The following is a 27,380-nucleotide window of genomic DNA, read 5'->3' as shown; positions in this document are numbered from 1 at the left end:
AATGTGTGCCTACTGTGCTAGTGTATTACTGGCAGTGTCTGGTTGCCAGCTGATTAAGTTGGCTAGACCTCACTACTGTAAACTTGCCCCACTCACCTTTTTATTTCGTCCGAAGAAAGCAAAACTTTCTTTGCCAGTAGCTGCAGGTTTGGAATTGCTCTGCTTTCTGGCTTTTTTTTTTTTTTTAAATGTATTTTTTCTACTCTCTATTAGGCCATAGTTTATCCAGACCTCCCTTCTTGCAGCTTCCCTGAACAAATTTCAGTGAAATTCAAGTTTTAGATTGAGTTGTGTTGACACAGTTATCAACATCTGGAGAATACTTTCCTTGACTTTTAGAGGATGTCTTTTCTTCTTTTTGGCTTGCTTTTGTTGGTTATTTTCACCAGATGGAGTTAGCTTCAGGTAGTGAACTAGGCTGAGAAAGGCATGATAGAAAGGAAAACATGCTGCCTTTTACTGCAGTCTTTGCTTAATGTCTTTCAGGGTGAGCATGATGGAAAAGTACTCCCTTCAGAGCCAGAGAACCCTTACTTTTCTTGCATACCTTTTTCTGCACAGGAAAGGAATCAGACAGGACTGGAGAACCTTTTTTGATGGGGAAGATATAATCTAACTTAGGTTAATTTGCTGTTTTCCTGGCAATGAAGGATGAAAGTGGGCATGAAACAAATGGGGTCTGAGGCAAAGAAAATGTGTGTTCCTTCTTTTTAGAGCCCCTAGAAGTGCAGCAAAGCTTTGGAGACAGGAAGTCAAAGAGGAAGTTGCATCCAAGAACCTATGCATGGTTATGTCTCTGGGAAAATTTAGTTATGTTCTCCTTTCTGCTTCTCCAGAGATGTAGATGGAAGTCATTGTTGTCCTCAATGTCTGAAAAGACAGTTAAGGAGCCTTTGTTTTTGATTGAGTTCAGCTCCCTGGTTGTTGTTTGCCTAGTCCCATCTGTTGCCCTTCCAAGATCCCCAGTCCACCTGCATCCTTTTACTCAGAAGGATCCCTTATGGCAAGAAGGGATAATGTCCTCAAGGAACTTCAGGACATCTCCTTTTTGGAGAGATTAGCTTAAAGGAGGTGAGTTAAGAAGACGGGAGATTGTTAGCCCCAGAAAACATTTTAAGAATGTTCCCTTCTGTGGCAGGGTCATGGGGACAGATGTTTAAGGAGGAAGCATCTAATAATGAGAAATAAACAGAAGATGCATGTTGATACAGAGCAATGTTTCTTAAGTGCTAGCAGTAATAGGTTGTGTTGGATTCAGGTGCCCATCTTTACCTCATGCAGGATAGCAGACAAGCAGTGAAAGCCCAGTTGTACAAAGTTGAAGTACAAATATAATATGCTCCATGTTATCACATTTCTTGGATTGGTGACCCAGAGACACATGATATTGAGGAAGACAACCACAGAAGCAGACTGAGAATAACTACTGCTCAGTGCAAAGCCTTTTCACAGAAAAATAAGAAGACAGCATGTGTGCTGGTTTATTTACTGTAGAGTGCGTATTAAATTATGTACTTAGTATTGCTTGAATTTTGGAATTTAAATGTTTACAGTTTACCCGCACCCTGTTCTACTGAAATTCTTGACTAGATGGAGTGAAGATGCTTAAAACATATCCTCTGTTGGTTTCATAAAGCTAAAAAAAGAGGGATGTATCACATTAAAGCATACAGGTATATTCTGTTTGTAGAATAGAAAGATTGTTCTGTATCTTTTTAAAATAACACATGCTCCAAACGATGTCCAGCGCTGGACACTACGGTTTAAGCATAAGCCCTATCCAGCTTCTCGTAGGAGTGACTCAATTGCTTAGGTAAGAGGGTCTACCTGTAATTTTTCCACAGAATTTTGTAATTAGACACTTAGCTATGAAGAACCAGACTTCTAGAAACGTTTAGAACTTCTAATCCTTAYTTTTATGGGATTTGCAGGTACCAGATACCTCTAAAAATTGACCTCTTCTGTGCCTTAACCAAGAATGTCAGAGCTAATATTGGCATCCATATTTAGAAAAGTTTCTTGCTAGTAGTCTTGCATACATTACCTGTTAGTTTGCCTTTCTGTGGTGTACATAAAACAAGCTTCAACTTCAGATAATTTGGAAAAGGGTTCAAGTCATTACCTTGATATAACCTGACTGATTCTATTTCTTTAGGAAATCTGCTAGTGCTATAAATATCACTTGAAAAACCTTTTAGTTTGGCCTGCTTTTTTAAAAGAAGACAGTAGACACCACAACCTCTGCTGTGAAACACCTAGTATGTTGGAAGCTACTTTACACTTTTATATTTTATTACATAGCATAAATCGACTTGCTGGAATGCTGCATATCACTTTAAAGAATGAGGCAGGGAAGTAAGGAATGATGTCTCAAAAGTGTGGAGTTGTTTTGATTTTGAAGCATGGCCTAAAATACAAGTATATTATTTCTCAAGACCCTTTTGAATACTTTAGCGGTTGTGTTCCCATCTAATGACAAACTGATGGAAGTGTTGCGACTCTTACCAACTTTATCATTTTTACTAATCTTCTGATTCTGTGTCTTCTGCTAGGATTTGCATTTTTCAACTTCTAACAACATTTTGAATGAATTCTCGAGATGCGATTGACATAGCAGTGGGATTAGGAAGGCATATTTACTAGAGTTTTGCTCAGATTTTATTTTTAGAAGTTTGAATTTCAAATCTTTGCCAGAGTCAATTTGCAGAATAATAAAAAATCATAGCAGAGAATGTAAATTCTTATTTTCTTCTTTCCATTCTGTTTTGAATGGTGTAAATATATTTGCTACAAAAACCTGCAGCATACAGTTGTACTCTGAAGGAGTGCTGCTTGTATGGAATGCTATTAAACCAAATACTCATTGTATAGAATATGCTTTACTCTTTAGAGTTTTAACAAGTTAYAGATCAGGTAATGGATCCCTTCTTTATAATGAGATGGTAATATAATTATTCCTTATTGAGCAAGGTTAATTGATCTAGTGTTACTTGAATGTTTCAGTTAAGCAGTCCATCTGTTAATTTTCTTTAAAAATGATTGTGGTGCTGCTTTTTGCTCTTGTCACCATGTCTGTGACTAGGCAGAATGAGTGGAATATATGATACGTAAATCTGTTTTAGGAATTCCAAGATGTAGGATTGAGTCCCCTGAGCAGGTAGCTAAGAAACATTCTTCGCTTTTTACAGAGAAAAGAATGTAGCACTGCGTTGGGGCAGATGAAAACCTAATGAAATGAGGTGGGGAAAAGAGGCGAGAAGTACACTGGGACCATGTTTCACCATGCTGGCCAATGATAATGGAATGGCAGATGAAAGCTATAAAATCTCTCTGAGCCTATTTTAATGGCATTGGACTGTAATTAGCTCTGAACTGTCTCTGAAATGTCTACTGCACACTAGTTTTCAAAATGAAGTACAGTGACCAATCTGCAATGACTTGGGAAGTTGTGATGAGTGGGCAGTTCATACTGTAAATATTTTTCTCTTTATAAGCACCTCCCAGATGCTTTTGAGAAGAGAAGACATTGTACACATTTGCTGTTCTTGATTTTTAGTTCCATTAGTGTGCACAGACATAGTAAATGAGCCTGTGCCTAATGTTTTGGAAACATGATGTCTGTGAATGTTATATAAAGTATGTCAGTGCAGTCTAAGAATACTCAGGCTTAAGAAAATGAGTTCTAATCTTTCATTAGCTATGTATTTTTTTTGAAGATTGCATTACTGTTACTGTATTTTTTTTGTTTGAGTGTTTTTGTTGCCTTTATTTATAGGATTAAAAAATACTTCTCCTTTAAGGGTTTTATTTACAGTAGAGCAGACATTTCCTCATCGCCATATTCTATAAATTTTTAATGACATTGTGTAAGCTTATAAAATACTCAATGTGAAATAAAATTCTGAAAACCCCTACTGTCACAGTATGCTTTAATTGAAATGACTTACATGCACATTTTCAGTAGACTATCAGTGGTTCTGTTGAGAAAAGAGCTCTTTCCAGTCTTTGTCTGTCTTTTCTGGTAATACAGTTTTTACTATTTTTCTGATAATATACTTGCTTTTGCCCTTACATGCAAGAGAATTGCATTGTGCTCTTAGCTTCTTGTACATAGACCATAAAAATGTCCCCTGTCAAAACTATTAAGATTTCACACCTTCCAAACTTTCTTCCATCAGAACTGCTTTCTTGAGTTACATAGCATTAATGCTGAAAACATCTTTCTTGTCTCCTAATAGGAGACTCTATCTTTTTTCTTTTTTTGTTTGTACATTCAAGTATATATATAAAAACAATGCCAGCAAATATGTTATCAGCATTCCTATTACATTTTTTTAAATAGTAATTATGTTTTTCTTTTTTTTTTAAAATAGCATTGTGTTCAAGCCTGTGAATTTCTGGACTTTCTGAACAGCACTTAATAGCACATACTTTAAGTAACACTCATTCTCTTGCAAGGGATATTTTCTATAAATGTAAGACATGATGTATGTGTGCAGGGGAAATCTGCTATGAAGAATACAAAGTGAAGTAAAAGTTCAACTAATTAATATGTACTTGTTAGAGTCTGACATGGAGATTTCAGAATACTTAATTGCATACCTACTTAGTTGAATGAAGGAGACTTTTAAATCAAATATGTTATAAATAGAAGCAGCTGAGCTATAATATCCTAAAAATGTAGGTTCTCTAAAAACAGATGTTAGATATCACCGGCAAAGACTTTGTCAGTTAAAACAGCTTTCTGTGAACTTTCTTGACAAAGAAGTCTTTTACAATACAATATTATGTCATCAAGCAGCGCACTGCTCAGTATCCTTAGCTTCAAATAAGGGGCACCTGCAAATGGTTTGATCAGCAAGAAAAGTATTTTTTCCTGTGTGTTTAACTTAATATGGCTCTGGTGGGGCATTTATGCACCACAAGACTGGGAAAGGTGCAGATGTTCCTTGTTAAACATAACTCAAGAATGCTTTCCAAGGAGGTTTTCACCTTCCCCCTCTACCCCCCTTTTTTTTTCCTTCCTGATTTGAGGGCTGCAGAGTTTCTTGTGATGACTTCATTCAAGAGAGTTGGATGTAGGCTTTGCCTGAGCTTTTGCTTTTATTTTTTGAAGTCAGTGATGAAATTGCGTTGAAGTTACTATGGGATTATTCTAATGGAGTTCATGTTTTCCTTGTTTGTTTATTTTTTTTAAAAAGTCCAAACCTGCAGGTAGAAGGGTAAGCATTTATTGTAAACGCTCTTTCCTTTGCCTTGTGGCCTTTCTCACACTTCTTTGGGATTCTCTTGTGCGAGTCTTGACTGCTGTGAGTAATCCTTTAAACGAGAGTCTTCCTTTCATATTTCCAGGGCATGAATAATACCATCATTTGCCTTGAGGTTTAAGATAGTGAAATCAATAGGACTCCCTATCAGTAAATGCTGTGTTTGATTGCATAGGTTTGTGGGATCAGGCACCCAAGAGATAAATCCTCCTGGAAAAGAATTTTCTGAATCTTCATCGAAAAGCACCGTATTGCTTTAGTTCCTCCATCTGATGAATTAACTGTATTTCTGAGCAGTGGTTTTTTGACATTTCCCTGAATTTAATATCTATTACCCCTGAAATACACCCTTAAAAAGGACCATTTTAAATAAGTCCTTTATGTTTTTCCTTGTATATGCCACCTCTTAAGAAAATATACAAATATACTCAGATAATTTTGATCTTGGCCGTTTTTGCAGTTAAATGAATGATCCCTTTCTGTAGACTTTTTCTGAAGACTTTCATTCTTCTTAGTTCAAAGGTGCTTAAAAAAATTGTTACTATTGACTCTTGACATTGTGTAGTTCATGCATGTTTCAAACAGTAGATTCTCTGCCTTTAGGGCATAGGGTAAATTCCAAATTCAGCAGCTTTATATCAGGAAATCGAATTCCATCTGTCTAAACATTGTAAAGTTCATATTATTCTGCAGTTAGTTATACTTGGCTTAGTTATAATAATTCTCATAATTATTTCTAGTATACTTTAAAAGCTTATTGCTATAGCTATTTGGATGTTGGTTGGAGGGATGTTCTGAGTTTGTTGTTTTGTGGGGCCTTTTTTTTGTTTGGTTTTAAAAGATATGTGAGAATTTGGGGAGTCAGGGGAATGTTAAGGAGCATCAGAAGTTAGCCAGGGTGCCTTTTTAGTTCTCTAGATTTATCTTCTCTTGAGAAATGTTTACATCTTTATGTAGGATGTCAAGGTTCAGTGTCTCTTGCTGCAAGCATCTGTTGACGCACTTGTAAACAGAGCTAGTGACAGATGTTAACTGGGCGCTGCCTGGCAATGTGCGCTCTATGTAGCAGTGCTTGGGAGCATTCGCTGTGCGCAGCCAAGAGAAGACTGGCCTCGTTTCAGAGCTTGTGCGTTTGAGCGCACTCTCTATCCTTGCAGCGCTTTGGGCACAGCCTCCAAAGGTGCAACTGCCAAGTTGGCAATGGTATCTTTGGATCATGGCTTTTCATCCTGCAGTGTGTGGGTCATTGCCCAGAAGGGGTCACAGGGAGCTGCTGGGGAGAAGGCTGTGCTGGACTGACACTTGCTTTGTCTGATGCTCTTTAGAAGCTGATCTCTGTGAACCAATTCATTCTTCAGATGCCATAATTATCCTCCAAACCCATTGAGCTGCATCGTACCGTCCCTCCTATGACGCATTTAACAGACTGTAACTGAAATGCACAGAAGCCTCTCCGTACCTTGTAAGGATTTAATGCAACAGTACAGCTCACAGCAAATATTTTCTTTAAAAGAAATGCTGCTTCAAAACCCTATACTTTGATTTTTATATTATAATTTTTAATATCTTGTCACTGATTCAAACTAAATCACTTAGATTGAACAATGTTTTTCTGATGTCATCTCTCTCTTTTTTTTTTTTTTTATATTTTAAATTACCTACTAATTGGAAAATCATTAATTTGTGTCTCTTAAATTCTCTAAAATACTAATTACTACAATGAGGAAATATTTAAAAGACTTTCTAAAGGAAATTTTTTTTCCCCATGATAGAGCTAATTCAGCTTGCCTTGTTAGCTGCTTTATGTCAAGGGCAATATTTTTATATATGAGTTATTCTCTGAATATTTGTTTTAGGCTAATAGGGAAATTTTTTTTTGTGTGTTTATCTGAACTACTGTGAATTTACTACTTCATAACCTGCTCTGTATTTTTATTTATCTTCTAAGATAAGCTGCATATGTGCTGTCTTTACTTTTTTCCTGTTGTTTGCATTTCTGCCAAAACCACTATCAATTTGATTAATTCCAGGCAGGAGGAAGTTTTAATTCTGGAGTGAAATGTTTTAAAATAAAGATTGGATTGAAAGCACTGATTGTTCGACCAAGTTGATTGCATTACTCTTGCAAAGTTAACATTCTACTTACTAGTGCTGAGCCACTATTTTTTGCCAGAAATTAGGGAGCTTGAAAGTGGCTGACCCAAAAACTTTTTTAATGCAGAAGTGATGGGTCAGGTGGGTTAAGCAATGAGCATAAATAACTTTTTTAACATTGGTTTTCAAGGGTTTTGTTCTTTGTTTATTAAACATAATGGTAATACATGCTTTAACTGTACTGAAATTAATTCATTTGGCATTAGTGTGTCTGTTGTTAAGTGTTCTAATAACAACATAAATTAAATTGCATGAACTAAAGCATTTATCTCTATTGAGCAGAGAATTATTTTATGCTCTTTGCAAGACCTCACTGAAAGCAGTTAATAACTGAGAAGTTGACAAAGAGGTGCTTTCTGTATCTCCTTGGTCTGCTGTGGCCATGTAATTGGTTGTGGCCTACGTAAATAGTTAAGATGTCAGTCTTCTCTGTTGCTTTCTGCAAAGAAAATCTAAACCATCTGTCCTTTTTTGTCTTTTCATAATACTTGTACTAAAGATAGCAAAACTGCTTTTGTTTTAAGATTAAAGCAGATGTACACAGGCTGCCATATGAATTTCTTTTGTAAGAGAACACAATTCAGCTGTTCACAAAACATGGAAAGGAATTCAAACTGCATTGTGCCAAAAAAAATCTATAGTATTGTGATATGTAAGCTTGTCACTTCAATTGTTTTCTTGTTCATAAATTTCCTTGGATGTGGAGCTGGTCTTATTGTTCACTATTTTTTGGTGTTGCAGGAATACATGATTTAGGTTAAGCAAAACTATACATTAGGATGCTCTACTCCGCAACACAGCAGTGCTTAGTTTTGTTTTGGTGAGATTTTGTACCTTACAGTCCAGATAAACTGTGAGCTGAAACACTGAGATTTTTTACTCAGAGAAGACTTTCTCAACCTATACAGGAATTTGCCCTCATTAAAAGTTGAGTGAAAAATATATACAGTGCCCTAATAATTAAAGGAATAAAAGTCAGTGAAATGACTAATTATGAAAGTGATTTACACAATGAGGCTTTGTGAGTAAATGCTAATGTGTGTGAGCAACCATTTAAAATAGTGTCAGTCTCTAAGAGATGATCCCTACGTTTTTGAAGTAGTTGTTCTTAAAGCTGTAAGCTAGTCATTACAACCTGCAGTTTTTTGTGCTTCTGTTTCACAAAGTGATGTTGTACTTCTGTACCTTTATACCATCAGGGACACATCGTTACCCCCTGAGAAGGGAATGCCAGCAGTAAGAGTGGGTTGTAGTTTTCTGACACATCAAACAGCTGCCCAGCTAGAACATAAATCTTTAAGTAATCTTAGACATAGTGGCAGGTATCCTATGAACGAGAGAAATCAACAGTCCTGTTAATAGTCAGTTTTAGATCTCTAATAATTGGCAGTCAGAATCCAAACGAAACATAAATTGTACATAATGTATAAATTGTATTCAAAAAGGGGGCATTTGAAATTTTTATTTATTAGTAAGTAAGTTTTTTATTTAGTTAGTAAGTAATATCAGTCTGTTCTGTTCTTTACAATTGTTTCCTCGTAGAAAATCACTAAACAGTCATAAAAAACCCATCATTCAATAACATGAAATTTGTAATTTAGGGTGTTACAGAGCTTTGACAAATCATTTTARGTTACTATTTCAAATCCATCAAGTGAGTAGCTAAACTCTGTAACCACCTGACAGGTGTTTAAGGTGCTGTGTTGTTTGAGTGATCTAAGTCCACATCCTAATTAGCAAAAGTCATGAGGAGATGGTAATTATTTTGTAGGGAAGTAGCCAGTGTTAGCTCATGGGTCATTTAAGAAAGGCTGCAGTGCCACTCACGGCATTGTGCCAGTTTTGTAGATGAAAAGTTGATTTCMTCTTCCTACTGTGGTCACTTGAGTAGTTTTTGAGATGTATGTTAACATTGTATTTCAAAGAAATAGAAGTGGAGAAGCTGTGTTTCTCCAGGTATCCTCTTCTGCACAATTTCAAAACAAACTGAATCCATGTATTCAGACCATAATTTTGATGTCAGATTATTAGATGTCAGATTATTAGAAATCAGATTACTTTCAAGGTTTAATATTCGAAATATTCTGATTTTGAAAGATTTTTTTTTTTTTGTAGAACTTCAAATTCCCCTTTGACCGTATCTATAATGGAGTAATCTTTATTTTCATTTTTGGTAAGACATGATGCAGGAAGATTCAAGTAAGATTGAATGTTCATGTTCTGGAGTTGTAGAATGTGTATGTTCTTGAAAATTTCAGTGACTTTTTTGTTTGAAAGTGTTGAACTTTATCATGAGAAGACTGTCTGAGCAGGATTTCCCCTGAAGTATTTTTGCAACGCAACAAAACTGTTTTAACATTAGTTGCAAAAGAACTTAAAAACACCACRCAGAAAAAGCATTTAAAGTTTGCTAACCTAAGGAAAAAAAAGTTAATAGGTCATGTGCTTTCTCATCATACAGCCCACCTTTTGTAAAACAAGTAAATTCCTGTTTAGTGTACACACGTTGGAACTTAGATAATGATTTAAGGAGATTTACCTATCCAAGTTGACTTAACCAAGTACAAGGAAGAAATTTATGAGGGAAAAAAACATTGTTAATACTGTGAAATCAAACATTACTATAGGATAAGCAACGTACAATCTGTGTACAATTAGAGTATTGTAATGCATACGTGTAAGGAGAGATGATCAAAAGGAGGTAAGTGATCTCAAATCTAGCTCTTAATTTCTAGACCTTTCAGCATTAAGGGGATGAGTACTTACGAGGTTAGAAGGGAAAGGTGCATGTTCAGATCTTTTTATATTTTTGATGAAGGCATACTAACATTCCTTCCTGCTCACTCTTTGTACCTGGCTCCTTAAGATTAATTTTCCTCCCTCTTGGTCCTGTTTTCCATAAACAGTCTCCTGCTATCTCCTATTTGTTTCGTCTCTCCAAGCTTCTGCTTTAACTTTAGTTTCTTTAACATATCCCTGTTTGGTGTTTCTGTCTCACCTTGGAGCCTGACTGCCATTTGTGTCTACTTTTACATGTGCCTGTGCACTCCTGTGCACATACACTCTGAGGAAAGCTTGACACCACTGGTGTTGACCAGGGCTCTTGGTGGGGCAGGGCTGGGCCTCGCTGCCAGGGACCATCTCACCTCTCTGTGAGGGACCAGCAGGGCTGGGGGAGCCCTGGGGCACCTGACATACATGCTGGTGACTAATTATCTCAGGCGCAGCCCCCTGCCTCCCGCCCAAAAAAAAAAAAAAAAAAAAAAAAAAAACATGCTTTTTAAATACTGTCTTCCTGCTGTGTATCTGTTTTAAATCATCTTGAGTCACCATATATGAACAAAAGTGAATTTTATCCAGGTACCTCTGTGGTACCAGAGCTGTACTGTTCCTCTCCGTTCTTGTTAGAGACATCGCCCTTGGAGTTCTCCATGCTCTCTGAGGAGCACTGCCAGAAGAGCTACGTGGTTACCACCTGTAAAGACAACGCTTGGCACCGTACCCAGATTGACTTTGATTAAAGGCATCCAGCAAATCTCACCAAAGCATAAAACCTCAGTGAACCTCTTTCAGCTAATCAGGAGCACAAGAACAGTGGCCTTTTTCTCCTCTTATATGCCTGGATTTGAGATAACCCAGATAGCAGCATCTTAGAGCTTTGAGTGAAAGTTGCTCAGCAGCAGCTAGAGCATGGCAAGTGCAGATGGATTTCTCGAAGGTGTTTAGCTGCGAAATATCTGAGGTTCTTCTGAATGTTCACCTTGGGATTTTTTTTCAGTGATTTATAACTTCAAGGAACTGATGACTTTTACAGGAAAGATAAAATCCTCCCTCCTGCAAAAAGAAGTCATTCTCTTCTTAAATTAATCATGCCTACTTCAAAGAATGGCTTGATGAGATGTTCAGTTATTGAATCACTAGTAGTAATGTGTGCCTGAACAAGAGCACATATTGATTTGTTCCCCCCCACCGAGGTTTTGCCTATGATGATAAACATAAAATATATTAATTTAAAAATAAATATATTCTTAATAAGATACAAACCTGCTATTGAATATTTCATCTGAATCTTTCCAAATTTAGCAAAACTGTAAGCTGTTGAAAACAGATTTAGGAAGGCAGTGTTTAGTGATGTTAATAGTGGAAATGATGCTATCCTATATATAGGAAGATAAAAATATCTTTTACTGTTGATTAATCTCTTTTAAAAGTGCAACTTTTTTCCCTAGCATCAGCAAGGAGTTCCAGTTAGGATTAAATCACAACATCTGTCCCATCATTAATGCTGCTTTCAGATAGGCTTTTAATATACATTGAAATCTGATGTGCAGACATAATTGGTATTACCATTTCATCATCATCATCTTTAAATACAATTACACAGGGTATCTATCACCACAAGACTTACCTAGGAACTGTAGAATTCAGACAGGGACAGCTCAAGGTCTTCTAGACACCTGAGATATGTTAGTATTTTTCACATGTCCTTGGGGGAGGCGGGAAGGGAAAGTGGTATTTCTGCGTAATCGGGAAATGTGAGCAGAAAACTGATACAGGCAGGGGCTGCACTAAGTAAAGTATTAAGGGGGGGGAGAGAGGGGGGGCAGAAAGTACAAGACTGCTATGAGTTCTTAGACATTATGTCTTCTGTGTTATTTTGGGATGTTTCCCTGGGTAGTTTTCAAAATATTTGCCTAGGTTTCTAGATGTATGACAATGTTAACAGATTAAACCAGACACTACTGTACATATTCAGTTACTCCAGGTCATTTGCTGATATCTATTAATCCGAGGCATGCCCACAGTGTATGTGTAAATGCATTTGTTCAAATGCTTTTAGAAAGTAGCTGAGTTACTCTAGTGTGATGCAGCCTGTACCTTTACTCAGTTGGTGCAGCACTTCTGGAAAGTATTAGGTCATAGGTACACATACTGCATAGATGACAGGGTGAGGAAATGGCACATTTCTTCATGGCTTCCAGACAAGCACATGTAGTCTGCCACTTCCCCAAAATGCTGGACTTAAAGATGCATACTCCTCATCCGGTGCATATCTATTTCCATAGAAGAAATTCTGGACAAAAGTGTAGCAGCCTACTGGAATTTTTAAAGGGAAGGTTTGATTTTTGCAATATAATATCACAGTACTGCTGGATTAAAACAAAACCCCAGACCTGACAGTATTCACCTTGTGACACTGATAAGCTCTACAATTAGAGTTTGGAGAGTCTTGAACATCGCTGCTCGAGTCAATGCCATTAGAATATGGAGTCCTTAAATCTGACTGTCTACAAGCTGAACACACTGTTTACTGTACCTGATGTTTTTAGAGTAGATTGGGCAGCTTGATGTTTTTAGAGTAGATTAGGTAGCTTGAAATAGACAAAGATTTAGAGGGATCAAGTTGCTGAAGCTACTCCAAGTGATGTATTTTTACATGATACCCAAATATGATATCACTTTTACAAAAATGATTTACATTTTTATATTAACCTGTGTACTATGTGATGTTGTTATCAGTTACAGTGTGAACATTGTGCAACTATTAAGCAGTCTATCACATCTAGTAACGCACTGCAGTTACAAGCAATGTTTCCTCTATTCGTAAATGAAATGAAATGACTGATTAAAAATGGTCTGCTGATTAGCAAACTAGAGGCAAACAATACCTAATTTACCCTTGAAGTGATAATAACTGAAAACGGTAACCACAAATACTTCCTTTTCTGAGCGATTTCTAATTGGAGAAAAAAAATATATTCATAATGGAGGTGTAATTAAGGGTGCTTTTAGAACTTGGTTTCAGATTTTTTCTAAACTTTAAGTTGCAATCTTGAGCTCTTAGTGTCAAATCTAATCAACCTCATTCCTTTAGCCTGTGAAAATTTCAAATGTTTTTAATTGGTGCTTGGACGTAAGTGTTCTGAAAGCCACTGGTCTAAGTAACTTAGTAGAAATCTCAGTCAACTTGAGTATTAGCATGACAAGAATTTCCTGTAACACCCATAGGAATTCCACATAGGGAAGGATATAAAATAACAGTCCTCCTTTTACAGCAGGACAGAACTCAAGCAGTTAAGTTAATGATTTGAGGTGACCCTTCTCGTTCAGTTCTTTGGATTATTTATTTATTTATTTATTTATTTTTTTTGGTAGGTGTAAAAGGTAGTAAAGCATAAGTTACATAAAGAGCTACTCTCCATACCTCCAGGTTTACTAAATCAGTCCAAAATAAACTTGCCTTTTGGAAGAGTTTGTGGGATGCAAAAGCAGGTGATATTCTGGATGCTAGCCTATTAGTTTTGACTATTGCTGCTTCTTTAATGAGGGCCTGAGCACTTGTAATTTTTGTTTGAAGCTAAACTGTTTTACAGTCAGACAGGAACTCTCCCCTTAATGTCATTTTYTGTTTAGCTTCTTGCATAGCGCATGGTTTTAGGACACTAGTACATTATTTCTGTCTGTTAAAGACACCCATAATATAGTGAGTTAGTTTTTTGAGTTATACAGCTATCAGCCTACATGTCTGTAGGGTGAGAAACAGTTCTTTGGAGTACACGAGTAAATATTTACATCTGATTCCCTCCCACTTAGTAAAATACTCAATTTTTGTACAGTACAAAGTGCTTTCTTTATAGAAAAAATATTGTTTAGTTCTTCAGTTTTGTTTTGAGGGGGCGTTTTATTTATTTAACAAAGACCAAACTAGACACAGCATGCGTTTTGCAGTGAAGTCCTGCTTTTATCCAGTTTTGCAGCTGGGCTGACAGATTTATTAAGAAGTGGTGGACTTCCTCAAAATCATGCAGTGGATCGGTAGTTAAGTAGAACCCCAGGTCCTGCTGGCTCCAGTGCTTTATTTCATAGTTTGACTGTTCAGCTTTGTCTTTGCGAATGATTGCAAACGTTTGCTTCATTCCCACCCTACAGTTAATTTCAATAAACAAATGCTGCGTGGGCTGTTATGCTTATTTAAAATGAGATTAGTTGGTATTGATAGGCTCAAACTTGTCCTAACGATGGGTTATTCTGAAAATGCTTGTAATGATTCACTTCGACTCTTCAGATTTGGATGCTTAAAAGTTCATACTTAATACAAGTCAGTTTGTGTGTCAGCTACTGTTGCTTTATGTTTACTGTGAAGTAGTAATGAGCAGATCTTAATCTGCTTGATATTCCTTTCTACTGAGTACTGCATAAGGGCAAATGGCAACTGTTGAAGAAATTGTAGTGCTAGATCGATATGAAAATTCATTGTAGAGCCAGTGTCTTCTCATGTTCTGTTTGCAGTTGGGTAGGGTGAACTGTAGATAACAAGGCAGGGTTGGGCTCCTAAAGCCAACAGTGGCATTAACTATGTTCATAAGGAACAAATTCTTCCTTGGAATAGGCCAGCAACTGCAGGAGAAAAACTGATCTGGATAAGACTTCTTGATGTTTTCATTTAAGTGAATATAATGTGTGCTGTATGTCATATGCATTGCTAGAAAGGCTGACTTCTGTTCCTGTGGACTTGCAGGAGATGAGTTCCTTAGCCTTAAAGAGAGAGTATCAGGTATTTCATGCTTGAGATTGCAGCTTTTTCTGGAGTTCGTGTAAATGGCAGATTCAGACTGTTGCCTTCTGCCAGAGGCATAACAGGATACTTGGTGACTAAGGCAGAAACGTGTTCGTGAATCATGTGCAGCAATTTCCAGTAAGGAAACTTTAGAAGTGATATACATTTGTATTAGAGAAAAAAAAAGTAATGGTCCACCAATTGAAAAAGGTTTAACATCTATCTTAACACAGCTTTGCCTACAGCAGAGCATCCAGTAACAGTGTCCTGGCATGTTAGCTGAGCTGGGAGTCACCTGGAGGGATGTCACTTAGCTGATCTGTCAGCATTGCCTTCAGCTTCCTTTCACATTTTCCTTTATGCTGCTTCACCCAACTTTGGATCTGGCAATCCCTATTTGGATATAAAATACTATGAATTTTTAATCTGGGAAGCTTAGTAACAAAGTTATTGTTTACTGAATTTATTTATTTATTTGAATTTCTCAGCAAGTTGTATTTTAAACAAGCATAAATTTTAATTAATTTTCTCATCTAACAAAATGTGTGCCATTGCTAACAGCAAATACTAAAAATTTCATTTGTGTTGAGTGTAGTATTTTGGGGAGTTTTTTTTCTTGACTTTTTTTCTGTTTCATTTCCTGTATATGGATGCAAATGCAAATGGACATATTCATTTCACTTCCTTTATGATAACTGAGTTTTATCCATGATATGAATTCCTCATATCGGTTGCATCTGCTTGCAGAAGTTATGGCATGTCRTGAAACTAAGGTATGCTCTTGCTATCTGTCAGTTACAAGGCAAAAATAAAATCTCTAGCATCATGCATTTAATTTGTAATAAATTAATAGAGAGGCTATCAGTTGGTAGAGATGCATATTGCTAAGCTCAGCTGAAAACTTGATGTGTGGTAGGAAATCAAGCTAATATTTGCTCCATCTGTTCAAAGGAGCAAGCACAGCAAGAGGCCAGGATAATGAGAAGAGTATGAAGGGAACAATGGATTTTACTATTAGACATAGTTTTAAAAGCTCATTATGGAACAGCAGGTTTGTGAAGAGGCTTGGAAGACAAGCCAGCTCTATTGCTAGAGTACAAATGGACTTTATTTTTAAAGATCCTGAATTGCTTACAAGTATTTGGAACTATATGATAGAGGTAAGAGTCTGAGTTTTGGTTTCTGAGCTCATGGAAGACCTTGTGTCTGAGCCTGGAAATTTAGTATTAAAAGGCCTGTCTTTCATTTTTGTTTAGCRTTTGAAAATAGGCCTAAGGACTAAAAACAAGAACTGTGCTCTGTGCCTTTACATTCTTCCTGAGAAGCATTGCGGCTTTTCTTACTGTAATCTGTCAGAAACAGCACTTACTTGCGGGAGTATAAAAATTTTTCTTAATAGAAGATGTTAACAAATACATCCCATAACAAGTTTTGATGAACTTTTTGGCTCCCAGTGAGTTTCAAACAAAATTATTAGCTGCCTCAGGAATGATGTTTAGCAGCTCTATATGCAGCAATCCTCTGTGCAGTATGTGCACTTGTGTTTCTATGTGGAACATGCTTATATGTGGGAGGCCTGATTCAAGGCTTGCTTTAGTCAAAAGCTCCCATTGGCTTCATCAAGGTTGGGATCTAGCCTGGAGCTGGCCTAAGCATCCAACCAGGATGAAAGTTGTGTTACAGACAGAAATTACCATTGAGTGTTGGTGCTAGAATAGGCTAGAGTATGCATTCCTTCCAGTCTCTTCACACTAGAAATAAACATTTTGTGGTTGCTAATCTTAATGCACTTCTTAGTGCTCCCATCTAGCAGCATTTGYGGGGAGTGCTTGTTTGAACTTGAAACAGCACTGTATCTTTTGCGATCTTTAACTGGAGATGGCAACCTCTTGCTAACATTTAAACTCCTGTTTGTTTTGTAAGGCTGTCCTTTGCCTTTCTTTTGTGGCAAGTTGCTGTGTGTACATTTCYGTAGCTTGAACTGTGAAATTTTCATTCTCAGTGTTGAATACTGTGTGTGAAACGTCTTTATAGAATATTGTGCTCCAAGAGCATATCTCTGTAATGGTTCAAAATGTCTTTCAGATCATATAGTTGCCTACACTTTATCTACTGACTCATATTTTGGCATAGTCATTTGGAAGTAAGCTTGTCTTTCTCACCAAATCTGGTATGTAAACAAGGGCCCTTGTTCTTGGTGCTTTGTGGAGAATCTTCAAGATTGAAAAAATGTACCTTTTAGTTTGGTTTTGTGCTGCAGTTATTGGCGGCTGAGAAAAGCAGGTACCTCCTTTTGGGAGCTGTTTTACAGAATAATTACCAAACACTGGAGGCACGTCTGAAGAAAACTTATATAGAACAAATTGTGACTATGAGTGTTACAGCTACAGTGATACAAATTCTGATGTTAGCATTTTATTTTGGTATAAGAATGTATCCTTTATTTTATTTTCTCCTTCCCAGCACTTTTATATAATGCTTTCTGGGAAGTGGTTTGTGCCAAGTCAAAATAAAAATATCTGTGTGGGCACTGATACCATTAAAACTTCAGTGGACAAAGTACAGTAGTTTAAGTATAGTGGTGTGGTTGTACCATTAGAAGGACTTGTAGTTAAGCACTGAATTCTGCTGAGGCAAAGCTGCCCTTGGGTCCTTTGTAACTGTGTAGAAAACTCTCTTGAGGTCCAAGGGCCCAGAGTCTGCCAGCAGGTTTTCAGTCGCAGATGCACATGGAAAAGGGTCAAAGGATTTCTGTAATAGCTGAGACAACTTTGTTGGAAAGGGTTTGACTTGAGTTACTCATGCTGTAGTAGAGTGAAAGACCTTTATAGTCCTGGAGCCTGCAGCAGTAAGGAAATMATTTTTTGAGTTTTATTACTTTTGTATGTGTTTTAGTTGGATTGAGCCGTGCCTCAAGGGRTCTAGAACAAAATTTTAGCAGATGTGGAAGCCCTTCCTGGATAAGGGGACAGGCCACTAACCTTGAAACGAGTAACTCTAGTAGCCCTATGAGCAAAAGAAAATCAACTGAAAAAGCACACTCTGTCAGTGTAGTTGTGCTGAGGTCATGGGTCTCCGCTAGGAAAACTTCTCATATTTATGATTCACAGAGCTGCATCAGCAGGATCCAGTGCAGACCTGTCTTAATGGAAAAACCTCTGATGTCAACAAGTTAATTTCTTTGCAGACCAGTGCTTACTTAAGTTTTGTCAGCAGCAGAATATATCTGAGGTATTTGCATTACCTTGCTGTGAGTTGCAACAGACGGAAGGGATCAGAAAGAGTGCTTTTTCAACTTTGTTATCCGACTGAATCTAATTGAAGGATTGTATGCCCAGCATATGCTTTCTTTGACTCGTCCTCTAAAGAAATGCATTCTGATAGTCCAGTTATAAACCTGCATTTTAACAATGGAGCTCCTGCCCTGGTACTTGAGCTATGTGAGCGTGTGGTGGGTTGCCCTGCCCGAGAATATGAAGTAATGTTTGATAGACATGATCTAGTTGTGGAATGGGAGTTGTGGATTTTTATGCAATCTCTGATGGGGCACCTATTTTGGTCTTGGGCAAATCAGTTAAATCAAAACCTATAAATAATAGTAACTGAAATCAGACACTGTAATTTAGATAACTGAATGTGAACCTGCATAACTTKTTCTCAGGGATGCTAAGTTTTCCTAGCAGTTTACAGTTGCTCAGTGCCTCATATTAAGATTTGATGCTTCATACTAAGATTTTATGCCTGACTTCTAGTGCCTGGGTTTAAACCTCTCTTCTCTTTTTTGATCCATTTCCTTCTCTGAAAATTTTCAACCACAATAGAACATAGCTAAAGCAAAATTGTGGCGAACGTGTTGTAATTTGGCACACTGGAAGCTCGTACTTACGCCTTGTATGGTTATTGTAAGTGGGTATTCTACCGAATTTTTCTTCCTCATAGTATAGTAGTCTTTGTGCCTAAAACCAGAAGATGTGTGAATTTCAGTTACATCTGCTAGCCTCACAAGATTTTGTGGCAGCAAATTTGTGTAGCAAACTGGGCTTTCAGATGAGTGAATTCCAGAATTGAGCAGTTCCAATATAACCGTAGCTATGTGCTTAAAACACAGGAATCTTCTGAAAGTAACAATACAAATTAATTTTCAAACCATATCAGAAATAAGTATAATTTTCTTATACATGTGTAAGAAATCCTCGTTATGTCTCCCTTCTTTTTAGTCGCTGAACTTTGTCAATATAACTGACAGTTGAGGTTTTGGGGTACTATGCTTGGTCATCCATGTTTTTTTTTTTTAATGAATGTGTATGTTAACAGAAAAATGTGTGAAGAGATCCGTATCAAGATTTGTGTTTGAAGCTATTTTGGTGCAGAAAAACAGATAATAATGCATTCTTTTTCTTCTAATCTGTATTTGTTCTGCAGAGGATTTTTCAAAGTTACAGCTTGTTTGCTGTGCCTTAGTATATGAGGGCAAATATATTCATTAGCTTGCAAGTTATGTGGATAAAAATACGCAGAGCAACTCCATTAACCTTTTCTTTTCTTCTACACCCCTTGCAGCAGAAGTTGGTTTCCTTCCTTTTGCCTTGGAAGTGAGAATAATAATAATAATAGTAAATGTTCCTTGCTTACCTTGCATTCCACCAGAAAACTTAATGAGCAAGGGAACTTCTCTGGCTGAGTTTTTGAAATTTACAGCCCGTTCTAGTGTTTTGAGGAATAGGGGCCAGGATAGAAAAACAGAGATAACCTGTGCATTATGCAATGTCCTGTGGGACTCAAACATCCGTGGAGTCAGCAAGGCTCTCCAGAATTTATTTAGCATTGGTTGAACTCTTTCCTAGGTGGACATACTGCTTCTTTATTCCCTACTTTTTCAGCTTGTCTCATATTAAAGACTAAACACTACAAGTATCTGTAGTGAAAAGAACAAATAGGTGGTATGCTAATAAGAAGACTGCATCCTTGACAAGATCATGCATGTAATAAGCTGAGCCTGTTTTGGGAGGTGAGAGGGGTGGCATCTTTAGGGAAAATGAAAATTGATTTTGATATGGGAAAAAGACCTGTTATCACTTTTATGACAGTTCTCTCCATTGAGSTCTGAAGGTGAGTTTGTTTCAGACGTGATATTTATCAGAAAACACACTAAAATATCCTTTTTGGATAGTTGAAAGTAGCTTGGAAAGATGTGTAGAATGCAATACTTTTCACCAAAATGTGTGTTATCTGTGTCATGATCTTTGCTCCCATGCAAGCAATCAGAAAAGGCAATCCAATTTTAATCTGTTTCGTCTAGCTTTAAAATGTTTTTAGTAACATGCCAGGGTAATCTGACCATATTTCCTGTTGAACTTAAATGTAACCCTTATTTTAAAGAATACAGACCACGGCTTTTAGAGCTTTGTATGCTTGAGGTTTGTCAAGACAAATTCAAAACTAAACAACAGTATCCTTACAAAGACAGAGAAATGCTGGTGTATTTCTCTCTGCAGCAAAAAGTTGTGTTTTTCTTTGTAGGACTATAAATGTTACAGTTACTTATGAGGCTACCAAGTAATCCTCTTAATATAAAACATCTTTATAATTCTGGCACAACTGCTAAAGAATTCTGTCCTTATGTGGAAAAAGGTACTTACGAATTTCTCTTTGCTTGTATCATGAGAACTGATTGTAATTTGGCTCCTGAAACATATGCATACATGCTGTCCGGTATATAATGTAAATATTTTTTGCACACGTAAGCACAGGCTAGCTGTGAAAGATTCAGTAGTGCACATATTCTAGTAAGCAGGCCACCTTCGTATGTTTTAAATCTGCTCTTTCACTCCTTGTAAAGGAGATAGTTCAGATGCAAACCAAACTGTTTACATGCTGATTTTATGGGAGTGAGTTACTGAACAGCGTCTAAATTTTTACTGCCAAGAGCAACTTCTTATCTATGTATAATACTTATGCTTACCCATGTCAAAGCAGTACCTAGTTCATAAAGTAAGACTTACTAAGTTGTTTTGAAATGTGCTACATCTTTTAACCACTCCATCTGCCCTGTTCCCATTGATCCATCCCTGGAATGACTAATGTTCCAGTCTCCTGAGCATATTCTAACAGTGTCACCGACTTATGTATCTATTTATTTTGTTAAAAGACACTTGCTACGGATGCATGGCCCAGACTGGACATATCCAAACTTTCTGTCTCTTTTTTTTCCAGAGGTTTAAGTTTTTTTTTTTTTTTTTTTTTTTTTTTTTTTTTCTTCTTCTTTTTTTCTTCTTTCTTCTTTTCTTTTTTTTTCTCTTTTTCCTTTTTTCCTTCAGGACCTGTCACAGGCTTTTCACAAGTGTAATAGAAAAAGATTCTTAGGTTTATAACAACGGTATAATAACTTTTTTCCCCTAAAACAGATATATAAAGATGCAGCACTATTCCTGTATTTGTAATGCAGTATCTCTGAGATTCTGAGTCTCTGAGTCTTTGTGCCAAACACTGTGCAGTTTTATAGCAAAGAGATAACTTTTGTCATAAGAAGCTTTCATTCAAGGAAAGAGCACACACTCTGGCATACCTAAGAATGTATACTTCTATTTGTGTAATAATCAAATTTATAAGAATATCATTGAAAGAATCTAAGTGGTTGATGCCTAGCTATATAATTTGACTCTCCTATTCAGTGTAAACTTGAAGATGACTACAAGGTATTGCTTGTAACTGAGCAGAGTTTCTGTTGTTCCCAGTCTACACTTAAAGATTTGTATTTCAATGCAAGTACGCATTCGTGTCCGATGCAACTATTTTCTTACAAATGAAAATCTGATTAAAAAATTTGCATTTACAAATACCTATTGTGACACATATATATAAGCTATATGCCTGTAGTTCAGACAAATACACAAAAATCTAAAATTTCCCTCAGTATCTAGATTGCAGATCTGTCCTCCTCTTCATTTCTGTGTGTTTTCAGGATACAGTAAGGTTAGTTTATTTTTTTATTAGATGCTGCATTCTTTCTTCTTTTTTCTTCCTCCACTACTACCCTTTCTCTGCAGCATGGTTTCCTGATGATTGAATCATTGTGAAATATTCAACTGTTTTTGCTGAGCTTAAACCAGAGAGCTGTCCATGGGCAGAGGGGGTCTGGAGAACGTTAACTGTGTAGCTCCTTCCCCCCTACCCTACATAAAAACTAAACAAACAACAAGCTGTAAAAAGAAAAGAAAAAAAGAAAAGAAAAAAAGAAAAGAAAAAAAGAAAAGAAAAGAAAAAGAAAAAAGCAGCAGCAGCAACAATTACAACAGCAAAATCTGGACTGATTATAAATTAAGTTCAGCAGCATTTTGGCTCCTCTGACTCAGCTAAGGCTGGAGTGTGGCCTGGAGAAGCCTCTGATTTCAGCTGCATGCAGGGACATGTGATCTCAGTCAGCAGGAGCTAGTTGTGCTCCCAGGGCGTGGATCTTCGTTTCATATTTGTAATGCAAAACGCGTAAGTGACTTGGTTACTATTGTAAGATACCTGCAGCTTAATTTCATCCTTGTCCAAACCTGTCTCTTTCTTTCTTACAGCAAACATTCTTCCTATTTCAGTTAACAGTATTCTGGGAGAAGGGATAGCAAGTCCCAGTTATGCTGATGTAATATGCTCAGATCCCACAGCTGATAACAGTCATGGTGACTGTGACAGTTTAAGGTAACAAGACATGTTGGTGAATGCATTCTTGTGAGAGTATTCTGTAGAAAAAATGCAAGAGCCCCAGTGTCTTGAAGTTTTAACGTGTGCCTTGTGCCACACCTAGCAAAGGGCCTTGGCAATTTTTAYGAGGGTTTGTCATTGTGTACCTCAGAGTAGAACAGAGTGAAATGAGGCCTTGCTGCAACAGGCTGACATATGTAGCATTATTAACTGACTAGCAATGCTTTCCTTCAAGCAGCCCATGCTTGTCTGCTGGAATCTACTGCTTTTATCTAACCATGATTGTTCCAGAGAAAAACAAGAGTCTAAGGGCAAAATAAACCCTTCAGTACTTTAAAGAACGATGGCTTTGTGCATTTTGAGACAAGTAACATTAGTGTGAYGAAATCTCCTTGAAAATTTAACCTATGAGAATATGTTATAATAAAATGCTTTTTGCCTACTATATAGAAATTCCAAATTATTCCAACTTCTTATTCCTTTCCCATACTTTTCTCCTGTCATCTACTATTTATGTCAAATCATTTGAGAGCCACATGTAACAGCAGGAAGACTCCTCTGTCCTCCTGGATTCAGTGGATCCTGCACCATAAGTGTGAGGAAGACTCACACGTGGCCAGTGTAGCAGCCTGTGGTTGTCTGCTAGAGAGGGGAGGCTGGTTCTGTCGCTCTTTCCCTGTGTARACACAGGGCTCTTTGTTGAGGTTCTGCTAGCACCATGTGCAAGAGCAATGGAATAAATTCCCATTGGGAGGGATTGTTGCAGAATTATTATTTCAGGGGATTTGCAGACTTGAGCAGCCATCCCTGCAATAAATCATACGCTGGTAGGTAGGTTMTCACTCAGTGTGTAAAAGCTGAGGTGTCTCTATTTATTTATTTATTTATTGAAGCTGAAAATCTGTTATACACCCAGCTCCCCATCTTCTAGGAGAAATGGGAGTRTGAGGCACCCCAAGTTTATTTAGGACATGCTGAGAGGCACAGTGTRTACCTGACCACACAGCCATCACTGTAGACGTGGATGTTGCAATTCCCAGTGTCCCAGACTCTGGAAAGACTAGTGTTCACTGTGATGAAGAACTGAAGCTGAGCTGCTTCTCTTCAYTATAGCAAAGGCAGTAAATCCTTCCAGCATGCTGCATAAAGGCTTCTTCTGTCACTGCCTCCTTGTCCCCCTTGGGGCTGTCACTGGTTGTAACTTGCTTTGCCACTAGGCCAGGAGAGATCAGCAGTGGACCCAAGCGAATTATCTCCTTTTAGGCCTAGGCTGGTTTCATATGCAGACTGTCWTATGTCTCTGGAACATACATACAGAGTTTCTGGTTCACGAGCAACGTTCAGAGGAAACTGTAGTAGCAGTGCATGGAGCCAGGTAAGATTTAATTCRAGTGCAGGCTGTGCAAATGTGACTAAAACATCTTCTGACACTTGACTGAGCTGATCTTGCCAGCAGTTACATGTTTCACATGCCATACCAATGGGTATGGATAAACTATTTGCATGTACTTTTTGACTTGACAGCATTTCCGTGCATAGACATCTTTGGCATTGATATAAAACGTAAAGGTCAGATTCCTAACAGCAAAAAAAAATTTTGTTTATATTTGTGTTACATGCTTGAGTGGGGGAAAACTATACTGTTTTGGGATGCAGTCCTCATTTGGATAGGTGGAAAGGCTGCTTTGGAGACTCACTGAAGGTTGGTCTGTCTTGCCCAYCTTAGAATCACCACTGTATGTCAGAACTGGACACAAGACGAAGGAAGGGTCCGAAGGACCCAGACCCCTTCCCACAGTCACTGAATGACATCTTCCAGTTGCCTTCCTTGGAGTTGGATAAAATACTGACTGTTGTTTAATTGAATTAATGACTATAGCAGAGGAGGAAGTGGCCTTGCTGCTTCTCCTCAAGTAGCCCTTTACTGAAAGGCGGATAAATTGTTCTGAGATTAAAGTTAACTTTGAAATGACATAGCCTTGTAAACAAATCTACGATAGAAACTGTACCGTAGGCTCGGGTTTGGAGAAAATGCCGTATTTTATGTTCAACTTTCTGTATTCTGGTTTGAACATTTCCCATTATGTATTATGTATCATCATGTAAATATTTGCTTTCATAGATATACATCCTTAGGAGCTTATTGTATTCAGGGCTTGAATTCACCTTCCTGCCACCAGTTACCATTATGTACTTGTGCATTTTGCAAAAGGGAGTTGATAGACAGCCGCCTCTTTAAAGGAGTATGTTCTCAATGAACGAGCTTTGAGCCATGAATAAAATGTGGCCTTGACTGTCTAGCAAGCAGTACAACTGTGTTAAAACCTCACACCACAGGCAACCTGCAAGAACAGCTGGTAAACACTGGCTTAATGAAAAGCACTACTGTTTAAAAAAAGAAATAGCATGAGAGAGTATTGATGTACAAGTTATGGTTTGCATTGGATTTGGATCAATTGTTATCCATTCCGTGTTTTCTGGGTTAGAACAATAGTAAGTGGCAAGGATATGAAAAGTAGTACAAAGTACATGGTGCCAGTCAGGTGTGGTTTTTGGCTTGTCTTTATCTGCTATTTGGTGATACTGTGGGGAAAAAAAATAAAAGTTTGATCTTTATTTTTAAATATATAGAAAGGGACTCAAGGTTTGGTTTCTGCGGAAGGAACCCAGTCCTTTACAGCAGGACGTTCAAATCAGTTGTTTTTATGTGAAATATGGAGAGAATAGTTGCTAAATATTCTGAGAATTCAGCAATATTTCTGAAGCATGGCCAAAACTGAGCTTGTGCTTCTTGGATGTGTCCCATACAGCTCTTTTATATGTAGTGCCATGCTTATCTGATGTTTTGATGAAATCTGAATTGGCATTTTGGTGTCTGTTAAAACAAATAGCTTCAATTCAAATTTATAATTCCAAGTTCTCTGCAAGCTCATACAGAGTTTTGTATTGATCATTTTCTGTTTTTTTTCCTCTTTTCTCATAAAATACAATAGTAAAGAAAATTAAAACCTTACATTTAAAGGCTCAAAGGTGATACTAGACAYATATCTAACGTTCACCAGAGCTAATCAAAAGATCTAGAAAATCAGTGCCTCAGGGATGATTTCAGAGTTCTACCAATTTATTGCTGTATTAACCTTTTACCTATTCTGCTTTTTTTGAGGAACTATCTGTACGGAAACATCTGAAGAACTTTTTGAATTAAGATGGGAGAGTCAAGGTTAAACAGACGTATTGCAGTTGTGAACAAAAATTTGATGAAGAAATTTGAATACAATCAAATATTATTGCTTTGAGGTGTGCAATATTTACAGTACGAGAAACCAAGCCAAGATTTGGAGAGACTATAATAAAATGGAAACATAATGAATTTACAAGAATTTTGTCAAGAAATATCAGGAAATCTGAAAACCAAGAYTGCATATGTCTGAGCTTTATTTACCCATGTACAAGTTGTCATTTCTTTTATTCACAAACTATTTTACAAATAACTTAACGCAATAGGCATTTTTGCCTTAAACACTGGATTCATAAATAACATCTGGCAGTATACTCTTCTTCCTTTATATTATTTTATTATCATGCTGTTTCAGGGCATTTAATATAATGTTTACTTTCCTATTTTTAGTAAGGGCTCTACATTGTTCTTTSTCAGCACTTGTGTTTTATCTTTTCATTTTTTTCTAAGGTGTTAMCTCTTTTTAGGTGTGCACAGGACAGAAGAAGAACCAGTTAACTGAAAACTTGATTTATTGTCCTGCAGTAGCTCAGTTGGTTAGAGCGTGGTGCTGCTAATGCGAAGGTTGCAGGTTCAACCCCTGTATGGGCTATGCTGAGGGTTGGACTAGATGATCTCCAGAGGTCCCTTTCAACCTTACCATTCTATGATTCTACGATTTGCATTTCTATCTGCATTTCAGGGAATGGGCAGTTTACTTGAAAGATAAATATAAAATTAAATTTACCCATGGATTTGAAAGTAACATCTTGCCTTGCCAGACTAGCCATATTTAGAAGGTTTGACTGGAAAACAGTGACTCCAAAGAGAAGTGCAACTGTGGAGAGAAGCAAGTGCAGGGAAGGGGAGGATGGAAGGAGAAGAGAGAAGGAAACTGAGAAGGTAGTTAGTGTGAACAGAGAAAGTTTGTAGCTGGAATACAGAAATAAAATTGTTAGTGGAAAATTCTGGAAGAGTATGATTGCATCCTTAGTAGGCAGTATAACATCTACAGGAGGAACAGGCAGGAAGAAAATGGAGCTGCTATGTGGACTGTGAAGATTACTGTTTGAATCTGCTGTGGATGCTGATTTTCAGGACTGTAATAATCCTGTTGGCCCAGCTAGCCTGAGTTTTACCCTAGGAGTGACTAGATCTTGCAGTAGTTCTGTGTTTCTCTTGTGGGCCCTTTTCCAGCCCGACTCCAGGGTTCTTTATCTCAGAGCGTGCCATATCGCTTGAGACAGATAAGCACGGGAGCCTGTCAGGACACTCTTATAGGTCACTCAGCCACACTTGGCTCCTAAGGGTGCAAATCCCCATGGGCAGGAGCTGCCCTGCTGTTGGCACAGCTGCGTAGGGTGTTACATACTTCTCCCTCCATCAGGTCAGGATGGGGCTCTGGAAAAGTGCCGGCTCTCCAGGGTGGCAGATACTTTCCCTTGAGCACTGAGAGGCCGGAGGAGTTCCCATACTGCAAGGGTCCTTCTTGCTT

General features: G+C 37.5%; 1 protein-coding gene across 2 annotated transcripts in view; it reads left to right on the top strand.

The window, feature by feature from the left end:
• The window catches only part of MYO10 (myosin X), a 175,284-nt gene that overhangs the window by 36,823 nt on the left and 111,081 nt on the right, over nt 1-27,380 (top strand). The gene's annotated exons all lie outside the window — the stretch shown is intronic.

This window comes from Rhea americana, unplaced genomic scaffold, assembly GCF_003343005.1.
Source record: "Rhea americana isolate MKP2758 unplaced genomic scaffold, rheAme1 scaffold_285, whole genome shotgun sequence".
NCBI classification, from domain to species: Eukaryota; Metazoa; Chordata; class Aves; order Rheiformes; family Rheidae; genus Rhea; species Rhea americana.
The sequence above is the reverse complement of the archived record's forward strand: the minus strand, read 5'-3'. Positions and strand labels throughout refer to the sequence as shown.